We start from the raw sequence: 7,546 nt of genomic DNA on the forward strand, positions 1-7,546 counted from the left end.
GCATGTCTCACCAACCCTGAGCTCCCTTACACCTCTAGAGTGCCTTGTGGACTTTGAGCATTGGTCATATGTTACAGGCAAAAGAAGCAAATCCAAGTTTTCAAGTGATTGTCCAAAAATCATACAGGGAGTGATGGAGACTGCTCAGAAGTCCTGGCAGCCAAAGCTGTAACTGGACTTTTGGCCACAGCACTGAAGTAAATGGGGACAAAAAAAGGGTTCTCCCTTACACCTCTAGAGTGCCTTGTGGACTTTGAGCATTGGTCATATGTTACAGGCAAAAGAAGCAAATCCAAGTTTTCAAGTGATTGTCCAAAAATCATACAGGGAGTGATGGAGACTGCTCAGAAGTCCTGGCAGCCAAAGCTGTAACTGGACTTTTGGCCACAGCACTGAAGTAAATGGGGACAAAAAAAGGGTTGGTATGACATATTCTTCAGATTTGTCACTCAGGCTGCCTTTAATTGTGGAGATTAGCTTGCAATAAGCTTAGAGAGAAAGTCTAGATTAGATATTAGAAAAAAGTTTTTTACTATAAGTGTGGTGAGACACTGGAGCAGGTTGCCCAGGGACATGGTGGTTGCCCCACTTAGAGACACGTTAAATGTTGTGGTGGAGGATTTGTTATAAAGAGGTTACAGCATTGTGCTGAGGAAATGAATGAGAGTAAAGCTAGTCACCTGCTTCTGCTGGCTGAGATCAGTCTGAAAGAGTGGTGAAAGGAATAATTAGGCCTGTGTATTTAAAACAGTTCTGTAGTAACTTGGAACATTGCCAGGTCAGGAAAGGACATGAAAGGACCTGACAGTGTTTCTGAACAATAAACATTTTTACCTGAAAGATCTCTGCTGGCTTTACTAGGAATGCCATTATCTTGCTTTGATCTGACTCTCTAGGACTGGCTGCTCATACTGCTGACACAGAGCAAGTAGCTAGCAAAGGAAAGCCCTAATAGGCTTTAATACCCTCAGTGAAGAGTTTCTCTTCCCCTCAGATGTATGTCGTTTTACAAAGGCTCTTTTCATCTTAACCTGCATCGTGGAGATGGCTGGATGCAGTGAGAGCAGCACACACAGTGTTGGCTGAGGGGCAGAGGGTTTAGCAGACTCACTCACTGGTCTGGCCCCGTCCCATGGCTCACTGTGGAGCTTCTGGGGGGTCAGAAAAGAAATGCTACAGACCTGCCTGTGAAGCAGATGCCACTAACACTGGCACTGGCACCTGCAGGGCAGTGGATGGGGTTCTGCTTCCAAACCTAGTTGCCAGAAACACCCCAAACAAACATGGGGAGATGCTCTATGATGGCTGGTTTTTGGTTGATTTTTTTTGGGGGAAAGATTTTTTGGTAAGTAGGTTTTGAAGCAGAGCAGGGGGTTATTGGCCTTCAGCAGAGTGAGAAAAAGCAACCATGCCCTACATTGTGGCAAATTGCACATTGCTGCTTCTCTGACAGCACCAGTGCTGAGGGGTTTGCAGGGCACAAACTTGGTCTACTCTTTCATCTGAGCACATATTTTTAAGCTTTAGGACACAGAATAAACATCTTATTATATCTGCATTTGTTTGGCCTTTTAACAAGAGGAGGAGTTATGTTGATGAGTCTGGGATATGTACAACTCCCTTTAAGAGTATATCCTTTCAGGGAGGAAATGCAAAGTGTGATATTTTAGCAGCTGGAAATGCCTGGCTTGGTTTGGTTCTGTTTCCTGATTTCATTTTGACAGGGTAGGCAATTCAGAACATGTATTTGCAGCCAGGAAAATGGAGTTGTTATGGAAACATCTGAGCAAGGCAGCTGACATGGGGTAACGCGTGCACCAGATTAGCAGTACACATAGACACAGTAAAACGGCAAGTTCATGTAAGGTAAGGGAGCAGTTTCTAGGCACTGTCTGCTTCATGGGTGGGTTTTCTGGCAGAACAGGAAAAAAAAATCACTTTAAAACTGTGAGCATGTGGCTCCATCTTCTGGTTCCTAAGCAAAATGTATTGGTCTGGGTAGCGACAGAGCTGAGATTTCTGTATCATTTTTATGGTAGTTGCAACAAAAGCAACAACAAAAACAACAGCAACAACAATACTAATAATAATAAATTAAAATATCTGTGCCCTAGAGCCAAGCTACAAGATATTAATGTGGTTTTCCTGAAGCTACAAACCATTCTGAAGAGGGTCTACAAGCTGGAGAGGGGCTCTATGTTAGGAATTGCAGTGGTAGGACAAGGAGTAATGGGTTCAAACTGAAGGAGGGGAAGCTCAGGTTAGATATTAGAAACAAGTTTTTCCCTGTGAGGGTGGTGAGACACTGGCACAGGTTGCCCAGGGAGGCTGTGGCTGCCCCGACCCTGGTGGTGTTCAATCCAGGCTGGATGAGCCTTGAGCAACCTGAGCTAGTGAGGAGGTGTCCCTGCCCAGGGCAGGGGTTGGGGCTGGATGATCTGTAAGGTCCTTTCCAACCCTTCAATTCTATGATTCTATGATTCTGCTGCATGGGAAGGAAAGTGCTGTAGCCCCCAAAATGATTTGTCTCCTAAAGCAGGACACTGCTCTCCTGTACAAAACCAAAGTTCAGTCAGTGTGGGCTGCACCAGCAGGTGCCTGTGTAGGTGCTATTGTTGTCTCTTGCTTATAGCTGTAGGATCTTTTTCTTTCTTTCTCCCTTCACAACAATATCTTTGGCAAAGTAGCTAAAAACTCATGATACATCTTCATGGAAATGCTAGCTGGGTCACAGTAGGAGTGAAAGGTTCTTGGAGGGAAACTGCCAGAAGTCCAAAGAAAATAAAGCTGTTTTATTACTTCACCAAACAGTGAATGTTGTTACAGTGCATATTGCGCATGCTTAATTGAGCTTGATTACTCAATCTGTTCACCTTAGTAACTCATTTTGGTTTAATCAGAAGTAAGTCATTGTTCAAAACCAGGAGCTGTGATCATTCTCTAGGTAAGCCTTGGGTTTTCCACATAATCCTAAAGAATTGCCCTGATTTCATTGCTTTAAAAAGTAACACAACAAACCAGAGACAAAGGTAATTGTCTTGGTGCAGTGCTGTCCTAAAGCTGTTGTTTTCAAGTCACTGCAAATAGGAGGTACTGCTCTATAAATGCAAAATTAAAAATGCGGGTCAGGTGTTTTACTTATTTTACTTCTGTGCATATGGAAATATGTTCTTTTTTTTCTCTCTGGATAGTGAGGTCAGTATATAAGGGACCCTGTATTCTTTGTATAAAGTATCAGTTTTCAGTCCAAACTACTGCATGGCTGAACTGTGACAATGAAGGTGAGGGAATGCAAATTTAATGGCCCCACTGCTTCTGCATGTCCTTGTGCCACTCTAACATCACTAACACAAGCAATGAGTTATTTGGGTGCAGAACTTATCTTGTTGTGTGGAGACCTGCTTGGAAGGAGTCCATTCATGTCAGTCCAGCTCCTGTATGGCAGAAAATCATACCACAGAAATCTCTCCTGATGTTAGCACTAGCCAGGGCTTCCCATCACAGCCTCAGCAGTAAGGCTGTGGGTCAAAGCTGGTGGTGGAACCAGCCTTTACTCTTCAGTGTGCTGCTTTTAGGGTCCCACACAGAGGGAAGCATCTCAAATGGCCACAGGCTGTGCTGATAAAATACAACTACAACCCTCTTAGGGTTTCTAACCTGTCCTTGCAGTCATTCAAATGGCCATGGGCTGTGCTGATAGAATACAACTGCAACCTCCATAGGGTTTCTAACCTGTCCTTGCAGTCAAGGTATGTTGGACTTCCCCTTGGCATTACCTGAGGTTTTCTCTTCCAATTCCAATTCTCTTTCCAATTCCTACAATCTCTTTTTTTCCCTTCATATATTGAACCTTCAGCTTCATCCTGTTTCACTGTTGATTCCAAGCTTTAATTTCTGGGGTCTGTGTCTCTCTCCATATGCTATGGATTACTCAAAAGGGATCGACTCACCTTTCTGAAAGATGTCACATGGGTAGCACCTTTCACCAATGCTAACAGTAAATAAATACTACAGACCTCTTTTATTGGGAAGTCCAAACCCACAACCAACCCTGCCCGGAGTGTATTTGATAAACCAGGTCTTTTGCAGACATCTGGAGACTGTGTTTGCAAATCCCCAGCCAGCTTGTTTTGTAGTCATTGTTACCATAACTCAGGTTAATGCTGTTGCCACTTTTTACTTGCTAAAACACATGTGGTGCTTTATTGCTGAAAAAAAAAATGTGGCTGCCTCGGAACAGAAGTTCTTTTAAAACCCTTCTTGAAAGTTTGCTGTTTGCAGAAACAAATGTCAAATCAATTGTCCTAGCTTTGAATTGCCATTTTGAAAATGCAGCTGTGAAAAGAGATTACTGGGTACAGCGATGGGGAGAGTGTAAGAATCTAGTCTGAGAATTATGTACCAATAGAGACCTAAAATAACAAGAGGAACAAGTAAACTTTTAGCTTTTCCTGCAAAGATTTGCTTAAAAAATATTAGATCCCAAGCGAGAATGCTCATGCCAGGTTTTAAATCTCATTTGAATTTTTATAGCTGTTATAATCTCTGATATATAACCTTGGAAATAGGGTCTCGTAACAGAAATGCCGAGTCCCTTGACTATTGCCTCGCAAAAAAAGGGATGCTGTAATAGGCTGCAATTCTGAGACAAGTTTGCAAGGCTGGCTTATGTCTGCATATCATCATTCAAATGGCTCTGAGCTGAGCTCTTCACATTATTTGAGGTTATTTGTGTGTACGTGATCAGCCCTGTGCAGCTGTTCTGGGAATGTCAGCTCTGAAGTACAACAGGCATGATCCAGCATATCCCTATCCATGGAAACATTGCCATGGGGAGAGGCTTGGAGCTTGGACCTGCTGTCATGAGAAGGAAAGAAGAGTTTATTTTCTGTTTTACTGTCCTTATTCTTCTGTATTTCTGCCCAGAAGAAATGGGAGTTCCCAAGGAGCCAGAAGGATTCCACATGCCAGTGCTCCTTTCCCTCTCATTATCATACACTCGCAATCAAACTCTAATTTTTGAAATAAAAAAACCTGCAGGATTCTTTATTGGGACTATTAAACCTTCAATCTTCATTATTTAGGATGGCTACTTACCTTTTACTCAATGAAGCCATAATGCAACTGCTCCTATAAAAACTATTGAAATGGCTACTGTGGCAGTGAGTAGATTTTCCTCCGTGTAAAATAATCTTCTGTGAGTAAGACATAACTATCATTCACATTAATTAGGCAGCCATATAATGGGGTGTTCAATAGCTATTGCATCATTTAAATTCTTCAGTGAGCACCTCAGCCACCCAAGAACTATCCAGCTGAACATTTCTGAGTCCATAATTTTGAAATAATCCTTTAGAGGAGGAATATGCACGGCAGAGTGTTGCAGACAATTTCACCAAAAAAACCCCACCCCACATTCATTTTATTCAGATTTATGGGATTATTTTAACATTTACAAGAAGCATAATCCTATTTTTCCCCCTCCCTCCCAGAATAATGGTGCCATAAAGTGGAGTCTATTTTGGGGCTGATACTGTGTGTACACTAGAGAATGTCCAGGGAGATTGTTGTCAGAGAGGTGTGTGGCACATGGACTCACACGTACAACAAAAATGCTTCTCTAAACATTGTGCTAAGAGCCAGGGGCCCTGGAGCCATGAGGCTGTGCTGAGAAGCCCTGACTGATGCACCAGGGAGGTGGTGGATTCACCTGGAGGTCTTTAAGATGAGACTGGATGTGGCACTTAGTGCCATGGTCTAGTAACCAGGGTAGGGTTGGACTTGATGATCTTTTCCAACCTGGTTGATTCTATGATTCTATGAGTGCAGTCATGCTTGAGGTTTTGTTTTTGAACTCTTTTGCCTTTAACAAGCTTAAACATTTACATTCAATTTTGGTTATTGATTTAAAATTTTTGAGATGAAGACAAAGTGATCAAATATTCAAAGCCTTTGATATGAATATTGTCATTAATGTTCTATGTTATTTTATGGTTTTGTATCTTTTCAGAATAGAATCATAGAATTTAGGGGTTGGAAGGGACCTTATAGATCATCCAGCCCCAACCCCCTGCCCTGGGCAGGGACACCTCCTCACTAGCTCAGGTTGCTCAAGGCTCATCCAGCCTGGATTGAACACCACCAGGGTCGGGGCAGCCACCACGTCCCTGGGCAACCTGGGACAGTGTCTCACCACCCTTAGAGTAAAAAACCTTTTCCTCACATCCAACCTAGACTTTCCTTCCTTCAGTTTGAACCCATTCCCCCTTGTCCTATCATTGCAGTTCCTAACACAGAGTCCCTCTCTGCTCCTTGTAGGCCCTTCAGATATTGAAAAGTTGCTCTGAGGTCTCCACGAAGTCCTTTGCCATGCACCCATTGCCATGCAGGACCAAGGGAATGCTGTAGCATGACAGGCTTTGTAAATCAGGTTTGTGTTTTTGTCTAACAGTGTGGATGAAGGTGAGCATTTGTTACAGAGGTCAACCCCTCTGCTCTGCTCACCAAGGCTAACGAGCAAGCTAACGAGCTCACCTGGGGTGCAGGGAGGCAGCACAGCCAGGGTAAGGGGCACAGGGGCTAGTCTGTCAAAATACTCAGGTGTTTTCAATATCAGGAGTACTGGTCTGGAGTTCTGGTGTTGCTAAGGAGACCAGATGGGTATTTGTCTCAGCTGTGGAGGTGCAGAAGCCAGGCCTGATACAGCTGTTACTATTTGGGCTATCAGGGACCTTTTATCCTGCTGGCACTGCTCAAACCTCATGTGGTGTGCAGGCAGGAAATGGGGCTGTAGGAGCCAGAAGGGAGAGCTCATGGATTGCTGAAGCTTTGCATTTGCATCACTTATGATAAGATCACTGCAAAGAGAGATTACTTAGGGAAAATCTAGTGCGTGCTGAGAGAGGAGTGTGAACAGCTGGACCTGTGGATCTAACAGTGCAGTGTGAAGAGCTCGGGGACTGATGGTAAGGTTACCAGAACATTTTTTTTTGTTAGAAAACCTGTTTGTGCGTGGTTTGTGGACTTGAAACTGGGAAGTGGGCACACATAACTGCTCTGGAAAGGGGCTGAGGCATTGCCCTGTTTAGACGAATTCAGTGCCATCCTGGCTTTGAGAAAACACTGCTGCTCTTTCCTGAAAGCATGGGCTGGATCAGAATTTTCTGCTCCTCTGAAACATTGGCTGGCTTGAATATATAAAATTAACATCAGCTGCTTGTTGCTCTTGTTGGTGATTTAATATGAGTTTCTCAAGGAGATTCACAGAAGGTTTTGGGGGTTTCCACTGTATTGCTGTGTAATCCATCTCTTAGAGGAAGTATAAAAAAAGCCCTAAATAGAATATTCTGTGTGTTTTGTTGGATGTGACTTGGCTTTAATTTGAAACACTTTCTACAACGATTATTCTGAGGCTTCAAACAGAAATAATGGGTGGTTTTTTGTTTTTTAATTCTTGCTGAAGTGTTCAACATTCAGTAACTGGATTGTTTACAACTGTTTTGGTTCATATTGGATATAAATATATATATACACAGTAAGAGGAAAG

Source organism: Acanthisitta chloris, unplaced genomic scaffold (assembly GCF_000695815.1).
Source record: "Acanthisitta chloris isolate BGI_N310 unplaced genomic scaffold, ASM69581v1 scaffold2607, whole genome shotgun sequence".
NCBI lineage: Eukaryota > Metazoa > Chordata > Aves > Passeriformes > Acanthisittidae > Acanthisitta > Acanthisitta chloris.